This window comes from Xylocopa sonorina, unplaced genomic scaffold, assembly GCF_050948175.1.
Source record: "Xylocopa sonorina isolate GNS202 unplaced genomic scaffold, iyXylSono1_principal scaffold0319, whole genome shotgun sequence".
Classification (NCBI taxonomy): domain Eukaryota; kingdom Metazoa; phylum Arthropoda; class Insecta; order Hymenoptera; family Apidae; genus Xylocopa; species Xylocopa sonorina.
Window position 1 is genome coordinate 43,667 of NW_027490390.1, and position 15,119 is coordinate 58,785.

Genomic DNA, 15,119 nt, shown 5'->3' on the forward strand with positions numbered 1-15,119 from the left:
AGTAGTTATTCATATTTAATATTTTCTTTGGAAACAAGGAGCAAAGACATAAAGTACTTTGTTATTATAATTCTAGTTGCTACACAAATTCCGAAAATGATAAATTAGACCAACGCAAGCAAAAAGTCTAATGTTTCATAATTATTTTATAGTTTAAAAATTATCAAGCTTTATGCTTGGATGGATGCTTATATATAAGTATAACTACCAAAATGAAATGAAATCGCAAAGTGATATTTACACATCTCCGTGCTGCAATTTTGACGTATTTAAATTTCTAATAAAAGCATACAAATGTTTATAATCAAATTATCAATTAATAATAAATAAATAAATATAGTAATAAATAAATAATATAAATAAATAATAATAAATAAATAAGTAATAATCCTTTCTTATTGTACGCATCCTTCAACACATACTCAGTCTTTTTAATCTTGATGGATTTCGTGTGTACGGGTGCGTGTGTGTGCGCGCGCGCGTATGTGTGTATGGTAGCCGTTGCCGAAATACCACCTAATAGGTTTCATAGTTTCGATTCTAGTAAATCGAATAAAATGGCATAAGATTTTTTATAGAATATCAAGGTACGTGAAGCTGCTATTGCATTGCATAGAGCATTTTTCACTGGGAGAATTTTTCTTCCAATGTTTCAACTCCAGATCTTTTTTAATTATTCTCATTTAGAAAATTAAAACTGAATGGCATATTCCTTAACATAGCACGCCCGTAACCACGATACAACAGATCCAAGGTTCCTTTATTTTAAATTAAGATCTGCTTTCTGTGTTTCAAAACTTGTTTACATTGCGTTATATTCTTAAGGCTCTTTGTGAATTACAAAGAACAGAAACGCTACATGGATTATAAAAGTGTAATAGTTTAATTTATATAATCTTGAACATTTTAAATCAGTTTACGTTGCTTTGCTTGTTGTATATATTTATCACCTGGCGCTGAACCAACTACTTTTGGCAGCATCCCTTTCTAAAATTTGGAAAATCCACCAGATCTAATAAAACCTTGCTTAGATTGCAAATGTGTTTTTCTGTATCCAGCAGAAATGAAATTACATTGACAGAAGTACCAGCTAGTTCTCCACGCCTATTTGAAACAACGTTAAGTCACCTTGTTAAACAATAATTTATTAAATGTGACTTGGACCTTTATATTTGCATTTATAAACATCTAACAAATAAATATGTTTTTTTTACTATTCATATCATTGTACTTTCAGTGATTTATTATGTGCTGTCATTTGATATATTAACTGCTTGATTATATTTTATAATGAACCTTGCGTACCAAACACCGTTTTTACTCCTGATACGAGTGGATAGTTCTTCGTTTTATATTCTTATATCGCATTGATTATGAAAGTATATGATATCGTTTCTATGCAGTTATGCATAAATTCAATTCCGAGTAATGCTCTAAGAAGCATCCAAGATAACAAACGGCAAAATGCTGGCGACTCTATACCAGCACTATATTGTCACTTCGGAGGAGTGTCAGTTGATCCGTAGCCATCTGTGACCGGATTCGTTAGTTAAAATGTGAGAACGTGTAACCAGTACGTTCTAGATTAACATAAAACGCCGTGTGAATCGCGCAGCGCCAGCACCATCATGAAACACGTGTCATCGCTCAATTCATGAATCTTCTCAGCAATGACGTTGGGTCACATTTGGTAATGGGGAACCTGTGGTTTCATACAAATTAAAACCGTTAGATGTCAGTAGGTGTTCAACATATGAGTATTGATAGATATTTTGATAGTTGTTTTCCTATATTTATAGTTATTGAGAGAGTCATATATATTTCTTTCAACCCATCATTAACTAAAAATATTATTTATAAAATAAAATATTACTTACAAAATAAAAATTCATGCTGTTGCATCCCTAACTTCGCCTTTTATAATTTCTTAAATAACATGCTGTCATCGTATTTAATATAACCCTCAATTGCATGAATTTGTAACGATGAATTGAGAAAAATACATATAAAATAAATGTATATATTTTTATGATAAAGTAATTAACGACTTTATCGAAAAAATCGCCGTATTGAGCTAGTTTATAGAAAACAATTAAATCGAGTTCTTACATCTTTGTTTCGTGCCTGTGTATCTATTTTGGAATCAAAATAAATAAATTGCCTGGTTTAGTCATTTTTCATATTCGCTTATAATTTTTATGGAATCAGTTTTCCCATTAGTAAATGTCAGCCTACGCCACTACCACGCATGTAGCTATGGTCAGCTGATAGTATCATTGCCACGACCGTGTAGCCCGTGTGCTATATCGCGGTACATTAATAGTGCCGTGATACGCGTGTCGCCACAGTACTGAGAGTATGCCGTTACGAGAACTGAGTAGGGGCATTGTCTTTGCACAATTCTGCCACGGAATTCGTTCCATCTGTTGTCCTTGGCGTGCCAATCGCTGGTTGTTTGGAATATTGTAGTGCATGAGGCAGACTTGTTTCTTATCATCATCAAGGAGATAGATTTTCACTCCCCCTTTTTGAATTTTGTTAACTACTGTTTGGAATTTTTGCCGTTTCTGTATCTCTATGTCCGCATTATGGATTCTACTTACGTATGATATTTTGGTCTTCATCTTTTGTTACATGTAACATTACATATGTAATGCACTTTTGTTATGTAATGCTCAAAGTTGTAATCCTCAGATTCTTTTACTCTTTTGTAAAGCAACTTATTCTATTAACATATATTCATTAGGCATAGATGGAAGTAATTAGACAATGCTATTAAAACGGTATTAAATATGTTGTTGCAATTATATATTTAATGTCTAGAGGTGTAGATGTAATTAGTGTCCCGTGTTATGTGATCCAATCGACATATCGAGTAAAGCTATGAAATATGAAAACCTTTTCCTATTCCACAACCCCTATCCATGTTAAAGGAATGATTAGTTCTGCAAGACGAGAAGCCTGAATTAGTAAGATCTCTACGAACATAAGTAATTTGTAAGTAATACATTTTTTCTGTTTGAAATATTTGCCTTTGCATAGAATAGAATGTATAGATATAAATTCCTGTTTTATATCCATTTCGATCCAATTCTTTTATAGCTTTTGAGTAGGAATAATATTGATTATACCTGATTTTTACAATAGTTGTTTATTTAACAAATTTTATAGACGTAGAAGGCATCATTTGAGGGGTGTATCGATCTACTTTGCAGTTCTATCAGTTTCTTTTTCTGCTCGCTACTTTCTATTCTCAGTTCTATATACTTATCCTTTATCACCATCATATATGTTGCATAAGATTATAATGACTTTTTGTCTTTAAATTTTGCGGATATTTCAATTAAATTTCCTTTGATTAAAAAAACGGAGATGAAAAAAGTGACACGTACCATTTCTTGGAAACGTTGTATCGTAATTTGCATCTGACTGTTTTGAAAGGCATGCACTTTACTTAACGTTTCCAGTGATTCAGTCAGCGGAGCAAAGAAATATTCTACTTTCGATATTGTCGGCTCTTGTAATTCTAAGGCAAGTACATTCATCTGCCGTTATCGTGAACACTGTTTTTTGGCTAAATTACAGAAAACCAAATATATTATAAGGAACATATTGTGACGTGGTGTCGTCACAAGACTCGCTTCATCCCCCCCCCCCCCCCCCCGCTTCGGTTAGCTTAGCTCGCTGATCACCACCCATGCGAGAAGCGCGACGCGGACCATCGCGATAGCTGTATTTGTAAGAAGCGTGAGGCACGCGATGTTAGGACCTTTTCCCCTTCCCACCCCCTTTTTCTCTTCTCTCTTTATCCTAAGAATTAGACTGGCGAGCTGATGGAAGAAACGATCAAGATGACGTCCCTTCATCGAATAAGCAGGCCGCGGGATCGCGGAAGGGCTGTGCGCCAAGGTAGCGGGGCGGGCTCGACGGTGGAGGAGTCGGAAAGTGAGGAAGAGAAGAAGAACCTTAAATCCAAGGGATATTATCCAAGGCCCTGCGAAGATATGGCCGCTGCCATCGTCCATGGAGATGCATAGGATGGTTTTTGGATGTGAAAAGAACCTCTCCCCCCCCTTGAAACAATAAAGCGCCATCTAGTTGCATAGAATTGTGGAATTCACATTCTTTCAAATCGTAGAAGCAGACAGGCATAACTCCGTGCATAGAAGAATACAACTTACTTACTTTAGAACGCTGGAGTGAGATGAGCCATCGCATTGCATCGAGCATTAGAACTCCATTGCCTTGATACGTAGAACCTTCGAAGCCCCACCCTGTTGCATAGAACTGTAGAATCCACATACATTTGAAGTGTGGAAGCAGATGAACATAACGCGTTGCGATGAATATTATCGTCGATTAATATTATCGACATCGCGATGAATGGAGTATTATAACTCTATTGCTTCGGCCCATAAACATCTAGAAACGCTATCCCATTGCAAGGACGTTTATGATTCACATTCGTTCGAGGTGTAGAAGCAAACAAGCATAATGCGATGCATAAAGCTCCACAACATATTAACTTCCTTTGAACTGTTGATATGAAATGCGATATCGCGATGCATGAGGCATGAGAAAAGCTATACCTAAGCAAGAAAGTGTAGCACACACATTCTTTTGAAATGTAGAAGCAGACAAACAAAATGCGTTGCTTTGAATATTAGATCTTAATATGCATCATTAAAATGAGATGCGACATCGCGTTGAATGAAGAATTGAAACCCTATTGCTACGACATCCAGACACCTAGGGACATTATCCCATAACATGGAAGTGTGGGATTCACATTCTTGTAAAGGTGCAAGCACATAAACACAATGCGTTGCATTTAATATTACACCTTATCATGAGCCATAGAAATGAGATAGGATATCGCGTCTTGTGAAGAATTGGAACTCTATTGCTTCGAAACGTAGCCATATAGAAACGCTATTCAGTAGCAAGGAAGCGCGGGATATACAATCTTTCGAAGGGTGGACGAGATGAAAATAACGCGTTGCATTGAACATTATATCTTATTATGAAACATAGAAATGAGATGCGACAATGCGTTCTATGAAGCATTAGAACTCTATTGCTTAAAACCGTTGGCATCTAGAAACGCAATACCGTAGCTAGGAAGTGTGGCATTTACATTCTTTTGAAGCGTAGACGATGTATAAATAACCCTTCCCACTGAATATTATACTTTATGATGAATCATAGAAACGAGATGCGATATCGCGTTCTATGAAGCACTAGAAATTTATTGCTTAGAACCGTAGACATCTAGAAACGCTGTTCCGTACCGAGGAAGTGTGGCATTTACGTTCTTTTGAAGTGTAGATGAGATATACATATCACTTTGCAATGAATATTACATTTTATCATGCAACCTAGAAATGAGATGCGATATTGCGATATATCACGAATTAGAACTGTATTGCTTCCATATGTCGAAATCTACAAACGCTATTCCGTTCTAAGAAAATGTGAGCTTTACATTCTTTTGAAGTGTAGACATGATATACATAACGCGTTGCTTTCAATATTGCATCTTGTCATTGGACATAGAAATGAGATGCAATATGGCGTTTTAGGTAGCACTAGAGCTCTATTGCTTCGACGTGTAGACATCTAGAAACGCTATTCCGTAGCATGGAAGTGTGGGATTTACATTTTTCTGAAGTGTAGATGCAGATGCAAAGATTGCGTTGCATTGAGCATTACATCTTATTACGAAACATTGAAATGCAATGCGACATCGCCACAAATGAAGTATTAGAACTCTATTGCTTCGATATGTCGACACCTAGAAACGCTATGCCGTAGCATGCAAGTGTGGGATTTACATTCTTTTGACATGTAGGTGTAGGTACGAATGCGCATTGCATCGAGCATTACATCTTATCATGAAACATTGAAATGAAATGCGTCATCGCCCCAAATGAAGTATTAGAACTCTATTGCATCGATACGTAGACATCTAGATACGCTATGCCGTAGCAAGGAAGTGTGGGATTTACATTCTTTTGAAGTATAATGAGACATCAGGCGTAGCGCCTGCTACCCATCAGCCTCTTCACCGCCTTCAGCATCAGTCCCTGCATGCAGGCAACCTGCTGCACACGCCTGCAGATCCAGCAACTAGCGGCGTTCGCACTAATACGCGCCGCTGTCTCGCTCGCACCAACGGGCACCTCTGTCTTATTCGCGCCAATAAGTATTGCTGCCTCGCTTCTTCCAACGAGCAGCTCTGTCTCGCTCGCACCAAAGAGCAGCTCTGTCCTACTCGCTCCTATACGCATCACCTTCACGCTCCCGCCACGCGTATCCCCGCCTCCCTTGCATCGAGGTCTTTGTTCAGATGTATGAAGACGCAGCTCGTCACTGGAATGGGAACTGTACCAGTTCAAGGAACCTACATTACCAAGACCTGTATATTATTTCTAGTGTTATATCTATGCACTTTTATTATACTCCTAGATCTAAGTACTCATGACACATATTGCAACACACTTCAACACAGACGTAATTCTAAGTCCGTACGTATAAGATTAGATATTAAGACGCACCTGCGCCAACGACATGCGCAGCTAAGACCACCACGAGCCGCGAGTCCCCACTCGCTGTACCACGCGGTCCCCACTACGAGCGACCGCGACCGAAGCGCATAGCGAACCGAGGAGGTCTGAGACGCGACTCCAGATAGTCAGATTATATCGAGATTACACTCCGAGGAGTTGAGTCCTCCAGTACCATTTCATATGCTCGAGCCATTAGCTACCTCAATGTTTACAAGTTCATTCCCATATTTACTAGTTCCTAAATCTAGTATATCTAAATACTATTTCTCGCGTTTAATAAAATGCTTAAGTACGAATACTTCCACGTGTCTCTTCCATACTGCTGGGTTGCTTTCCAACACCTCGAATGGGTATAGAACTCTGCTTTGCAGAGTTGCGATAGAGCGGACCGCATCATATACTTCCGAGCATTGTCTGTTAGTACAGAATAACTTGGTGAATGGGACGTTATCCCTGTTCGCGAAGCAGACGACGCGCGGGTAGGAAGAGTTTCCTTCGTTCCCGTACGTGGGTAACGTATCCTGGATCCCCATATACCACCGACATGTCTTCTTCGCACCGCTTCAGTCGCAGCTCTCCGAAGTCTCCTGTTTCCGCAGCAGAGATTGCTGCGTTAACCACGGTCTCTGATGTATTCGCTTCGCATCCGAGCCGCCGTTTCCAGCATCACTGGAAGCTGATATATCAGCCTCCATCAACAGGCCAACATCTACTTCGATAACTGTCAACGATCCACGGCGAAAATGCTACCAAGGTATCGAATACGACACCAGCGAAAGGTAGGATTTACTACTCCTATTATCCGCGAATCGCAGGTGTTTTGCCCCTGCCACGTAAGCTGAATTAGTCGGACCCGGTCGTAACGCGTTTCCGCAGACCGAATCTCGAACAAAAAGGCTAGTGTCGTGAATCTTCCGGATAAACGGAAAGTTATTTCGCCGGACCTGACAGTAGATGCAGATACACAAAACGCGTTACATTGAACATTACAATACCATTGCTTCGACACGTTGACATCCAGAAACGCAATTATTTTGCAAGGAAGTGTAGGACTAACATTAATTTGAACTATAGAGGCTGATAAACATAACGCGTTGCACTGAATATTATATCTTGTCACGAAGCTTTGGAATGAGATGCGACATCGCGATGAATGAAACATTGGATCTCCAAGGGTTCGACACGCAGACATCTATAAACGCTATGACTTAGCAAGAAAGTGTAGATATTCACATGCATCTGAAGTGTAGAAACAGATAATCGTAACGCGTTGCGATGAATACTACATCTTGTCTTCAAACTTTGAAATGAGATCCGACATCGCAATGAATGAAGTACTGGAACCCTATTGCTTCGTCAGGTACACATTTAGAAATGCTATACCTTAGGAAGGAAGTGCATGATTCACATTCTTTTGATGTGTAGACGAGATACACATAACGCGGTGCATTCAATATTACATCTTATCATGCGGCATTGAAATAAGATGCGACTTCGCGTTGAATGATGTAATAGAACTATATTGCATCGAACAGTATACATCTTATAATGCTATTCCTTTATAAGGGAGAGTAGTGCTCACATTCTTTTGAAGTGTAGAAGAGATAAACATAACGCTTTGAGTTAAATATTACATCTTACATTAAACACTGAATTGAGATGCAACATCGCGATTCAATCTCTGTTTCGCTCTGGCATCGCTGTTTCAATCTCACCGACAAGCACTACTGTCTCACTCCCACTAATGAGTATATCTGCCTCGCTCGCACCAAAGACGAACACCCTTGTCTACCTCGCACGGGTGATTTCGTCTTGCTGAAAGGGACAGTCGAAGTCCATAACCTCAATGGGAACTATTCCAATTCAGGGAGACGACTTTAACAGAACCTGTGTTCAACTTTTGAGCGTATATATATACATATATATACTATATCCGGACTAATGTATTCCTGCATATAAGAATTCATATATCGAAGTTACACACGTTAAGAATGCAAGACGCGAACAACACACACGTAATTGTAAGTTCATGCTATACTACTTCATTATACTATTTCATAAGTTAAACGCGAAAGACGCGCCCCTAGTCCCACCAGGAGACGCGAGTCCCCACTCGCTGGGCCGCATGCTCCTCGCAACGATCCCTTAATCCCCCACTCGCTGGACCACATGCTTTCATGATTTTTCTAGTAAATATTTCAAATTGGTATAAATGTTAATACATATTTTATATTTTAGTTAATTCAAAATACAATATCCCCTTAAGATACTCCATTACATCTAAAATTCTATCTAATTTCATATCATTTCATAATGTTTTAATTAAATATTTGAAATTGGTTTATATAATTACACTTATCATATATTTTAGTTACTTAAAAATAGATCATTCAATTCGCTTTTTCTCCATCGAGGCTTGCAAATCCCTCTTCGTTATTCTTATAATTCATACTTTAGAAGGTATGTAGTACGTATTGATTGTCCGACGCTGAAAATACCTCAAACACTTCTGCTTTTCGCAGCTTAGCGTACATGCAATCTCCTATCAACATTGTGTCTATATTTTATTTGCTTCGGTTCTTAAACTGTGTATAGTCTTCTTTAGGATTCGTCGCGATTAGATCGTTTCTTAGAGCCATTTTGATGATCTTTTCCACTCTATGGTTGTTCTTCTTACCATCCCAGATTACCGATTTTTCGATCCTGCTTCGCTGCAGATGATACATTTCGGTTTATTCGCGATGTAACCGATCATCGTATAGATAGGGGATCTGCATCTTCTGCAGATTCCCTTATTATCTTTGAATTCTTCGCAATTTCTGCCGATATGTCCCAGTTTATGGTATTTGAAGCATCTCTCTATTTTCGGTAGTACTTTGTAGGGACAAGGTGTTAATGCTATTCTGAGTCGTTTGACCTTCTCCAGCTCTTTACTGTATTCCTGTCCAAATTCAACTAACGCGACTCCGTTCCTCTCCACGTCTGTTTTAACAACTTGACCATTCTTTCGATTATTTTCAGTCTTCACTTTATGTACTCCTTCATTTCTTCTCTAGTCACCTAACGGGTATATGTCCCTTAGTTGGAGCATGATACTCGCACTCGTATGTGATTCTTCGAATTCTTTTTCCAGAGTTCCTTTCTTCTCCTTTATTTTGTTCTCTATACCTGTTTTGTTGTTAAGTTCCAGGATTATATCTCCCGCTCTCGATTTTCTTGCGGCATCTTTTCCTATTTCTCTCGTTTCTTCTGCTTTTCCTCATCCCATTGTTTGTCCCCGAATGCTTACTGCTTCTCTAATTGTTTCATTTTTTTCTGTACCGTTCGCAACTAGTTCGATCTCAGTTTTTTTTATATGCCTGATGTTTCCCATTAATGATTTCTAATATGTCATTAACTTCGTCGTATCCTCGCTCATAATATCTATCATTACGTCTGATGTGTGGCTGCCTATTCTTCTATTTGATAGTGAGGACGTTATTCTCATCAGTAGCTTTTCCATTATCCTGGTCTTTCTTTTTGGTTCCCTTATATCGGCTTCTGATGCTTCTCCTTTCGTGGCTGTACCTTACGAGGCTTTCTTTTTCTCCTTTATATATGCATTTCGTATCCATTTCTATTTTCCTACCCTTTTGTGTTATCGACTGGGGGCTACGAACCGCCTGCTCAATCTTTAATCTTCTGCCTTTACCCGATGGGGCTGATTCCATATCCCGAGCCAGCCTCACCTTTCAGCAGTATATGCACAGCAGCCTCACTCACTTCGGCAGTGGGGACTCGGGCGTAGGGGGGGGGGGGCTGCAGGCCCTCCACCATCCTACTGCCTGCCCTGATACGGGCGAGGGACTCCCAGGACCACTTGAACTACAACTAGCATCTATCTTATACTATAACCGATTCGTAGTTATGCGTTTTCCATTAAGCTGGCCGGAATCAGTGATATTGATTCGTCCAGTCTAAAGTATTATTTTCTTTTTAAGTTTCCCGATTTTCTTATTTTCTCTCACGATATCGTCTATTTCGTTGTACCTTGCCCGGACGGTATGATATATAATCTGTTGTTCGATATTTGTAGGATTTCCTCTTAATAAATGCAATGCTTCCACAGATTTTCTTTTCCTTTCTCTTTAGTTACGTTGTTGTTATTTTATCCTCTCTATCATCCACATTTCCTCTCTGCACCATCGCGGAACCGGCGTTATACGATTACATCATGATGGCGCCCCGGTCTTGCTACCCCGAGATCGAATGTTCTCCCTTGCATCCGTTGATTTGTATATGTGACATATTGGAGAATATTTCCTCTTATCCTTTGTATTTTTCGAATTACGTTTTAATTAGATATATATTAGATATGCGTCAAAATATCGGACTTCCGTACGATTTTTTAGTAAAGTCTTATTCCTTTCCGACTGTTCGTTTTCATTTCACGATAGGCGCTCCTGTATTCGATGCAGACCCGCTCCGATTGAACCAGCCGATTATTATATTATATTACGTGAACAAACGTTCAATCGGAGCGGATCTCTGCCACACCGTAACTGTGGAAGGCTTACTGCATAGCCTCATCCCTGTGAAAGTTGCGGAAGTTGCTTCCGCCCCGAGATGGAAGTGTGCTTATGTTAGATTTAGTTAGGTTACGCTAGGTTATGTTAGGTTGGGTTATGTTTGGGAATGTTTGTAGGTTGCTCAGTTATGTTGGGTTAGATTTAAAAAAGCGTAGGTTTGATTTGTTTATGTTTACGAAAGGTAATGCTAGATTGTGTTAGGTTGGGTTAGATTTGAGCGAAGGCAGGTTAAGTCAGATTAGGTGTAACTGAGATTAGGTTGGTTTGAATTAAGTTTGGTGTATGTTAGATTATGTTAAGCCAAGTAAGAGATGGATTACCGATAGCTGACAATGCCATTCGTCGATAGTTCTTGAATTCCTGGCTATTGGCAATATCAGCCGTCATTATATCATAATTTATCGACCACAGGCATCATCTACTGTCGTTATATCGTGAGCTACCGACCGCAGCCAACACCAGTCGTTCATAAGTCTTGAGTTACCTACTATTGGCTGCACCAGCTGTATGTGAAAGCATACGCTATCGGTTGTTGGTAACACCAGTCGTATATAATTTATGGATTATTAAGCACAAGCAGCACCATCCGTCGTTCGATCATGAGTAACCGACCACCAGCAGCACCATCCATCGGTAACTTATAAGTTATTCTTAATGGGGGCACCCATTCGTAGGCATGTATTGACTCGTTTCGCCATCTCTTCAATCACTCCTGAAACAGAATTGCGAACAGCTTGAGCAGTTTTCACAGAGATGACTCCACCGGTCTGACAACAACGAACGCCACATATGGGTTCTCACAAAACCATTTGCCACACACCTCAGTGCTGAAGGGGTTAATAATGCTAGCGCCATTACTTTAACCAGGCGTAGAATCCATAGATATGAAAAATTATGATCTTATGAATAATATCAATTCTAGAGGTACATTTCTAGTGTAAGTATAAAAGTTCTGTTTTAGTTGTAGCATTAAAATTCACTAATATGACACTATAATTATTTTCAGGTCCAAGATATGCTTACCATATTTAAAGAAAAGCACAGATCCTCATATAATAAATATCAGCCTACCACTAAGTATAAAAATTAAACAAATATGATTTCAAACTCGTGTCGATTATATAATATCCAAGTTTGAAATCTTAATGTGTGCCCTTGGAAGGGCCGATGAATATGAAAGTGATGGTATTGCTGTGAATGCAGACTTGCCAAAGACTGCAGTAAATTATATATATTTCTAATTTCATTTTTAAGAAAAATAATTCTCTCAATTTAAGATTGCCTTACGCACGTGTTGTTTCAGGTATACGCATGGCTGCGATAGAGATGTTAGTTGGTTCAGAATCACAAAATTATAGTGGGAAGCTGGAAATAATGGGTGATGCAATGTACGCATTTATTTTGCAAAGACAGTAAATCTGTTACTAATCAGTCTTTAATCGATGAGGCAATATTAAAAAACTGAAGGGATGTCTGATTTTACCCATTCTGCGGGTAATACAGGTGTGAATAATTAACTAAAGGTTTACAATTAATACATGAATGTATAATTTATATTTTAGTAAACAAATCAATTTATTTTACAGAATAAAAATATTATTGACAAGATAAATTGTTGCCAGATTCTTTCCTAGAGGAGAATTTGGAACATATAGATTTGGATAATTATGTATAACAATTGAAAAGAACGAACAAATTATACAGATAAGTCAGAGGAAAAGATCATGCAAATATTAATTGTCATCTAAACTAATTTAAACAGCCAGTTCGTTAACAAAACTGTAAGCTCAAATACTATATTGTTCATTATGTTAAAAAAAAATGTATTAGACCTCGTACATTACAGCACATCATAGATCAGTCTGATTAATTGCCCAAGCAACCATAATTCAAGAGTTAATTAACATCATATTTGCAAAAATTTACAATATGAAAATTTCGTAAATTTTAATGGTGACGAAGCTGGTACACGGTTTTTGGATCTTGAAAATGGTAAAAACCTAGTCAAACACTAGGTGCAACATTAACAATGGATTCTCAAAATTTTCTCGCAATGCTTTCTTATAAAAGAAATATATTTCTTATGTTCAAATTAATTAGAAATGCAAAATAATTTTACTAATAACATAATATTATATATCTTTCGGAGAATTAAAACTTGCATCGACAATGGGAAAGTTGAAAATTAGCGGTGATCTACGAAATGCAATGAAATTAGAGAAATTAATGGTCAATTTAAAGACGAAACTTACTTTGAAAAATGAAATACCGTCTTCTTAGAAAGAACCGACATATTAACTATGTAAGGAAAAATTATTCCTACTTCTAAAAATTTTGTTACTTTTTGTAAAATTTTAATATGATAATATAAAATATTAAAAATATTGAAAAAACTAAAGTAAAATATATTTTTATATATTATTGTAATATATTTTGTAACGCTAAATGATAAAAATTAAATACATTACGTTTGAATATATTTATTTATTATATTATTATTATGTTATTTATTATATTATGTTACTCACATTTAATATTTTCTTTGGAAACAATGAGCAAAGATATAACGTACTTTCTTATTACAGTCCTAGCTGCTTCACAAGTTCTGAAAATGACAAAATAGACCAACGCCAGCAAAAAGTATAATGTTTCATAATTATTTTATAGTTGAAAGATTATCAAGCTTTATGCCTGGATGGATGCTTATATATATAACTGCCAAAATGAAATGAGATCGCAAAGTGATATCTACACACCTGTGTGCTGCAATTTTGACACATTAAAATTTCTGATAAAAGCATATAAATGTTTATAATCTAATTATCAATTACAAACGGAATTCTACAATTTATCCACGTAATAGTCCTTTCTTTTTGTACGCATCCTCCAATACATACACAATATCTTTAGAAGTACCACCTAATAGGTTTCATAGTTTCGATTCTAGTAAATAGAGTAAAATGGCATAAGAATTTCTGCTGAATATCAAGGGGATGTGAAGCTATTATTGTACTGCATACAGCATTTTTCACTGGAATAATTATTCTTCCAATGTGTCAACTCCAGATTTGTTTGAATTGTTCTGGTTTAGAAAACTAAAACTGAATGACATATCCCTTAACACAGCACGGCGGTAACCACAAAACTTAACAGATCCAAGGTTCCTTTATCTCAGACTAAGGCCTGCTTTCTTTGTGCCCAAACTTCTTTACATTGCGTTACATTCTTAAGACTGTTTGTAAGTTACAAAGAACAGAAACGCTACATGGATTATAAAAGTGTAATATTTCAATTCATATAATCGTCAACATTTTAAATCCGTTTACGTTGCTTTGCTTGTTGTATACGTTTATCAGCTGGCGCTGAACCAACTGCTACTGCCACCATCCCTTTCTAAAACTTGGAAAATCCACCAGATCTAATGAAACCTTGCTTAGATTGCAAATGTGTTTTCCACACTATTCACAGTAATAGTTTCTTGCTACTGGATAGCGTTCCCAAATCTCTACGTATCGAAGCAATAGAGTTCTAATGCTTCATTAAACGCCATATCGCATTTCATGTCAACAGATCGAAGTGTGTTAATAGATTTTAATGCTATATACATCTCATTATACTTATCTGCATCTACACTTCAGTAGAATGCCATTTTTAAATTTCCATGCATGTGGACAGTGTTTTCAGATGCCAACGTGACGAAGCAATAGACTTCTAATACTTCATTCATCACGAAAATGGAAATAGAATAAAATAAGGACTCCACTATGGTAGATGTGAATGAGTTGGATGCACTGAGCTGGGAGCTCGTATACCTGAGGTACAACTGTTCTGTTCGTGTCGGAGATCAAAACTCCTTAGAGTCAATTGCTCTGTTCGAATCGCCTCGTATGTGGCGTCGCCACCTCGTTCTGTGGCAGCGAGTAGGCGGGTTGCCCGCATACAGTGGATCCGGATGCTGTAGGAGATGCGGATGCCGATCTGG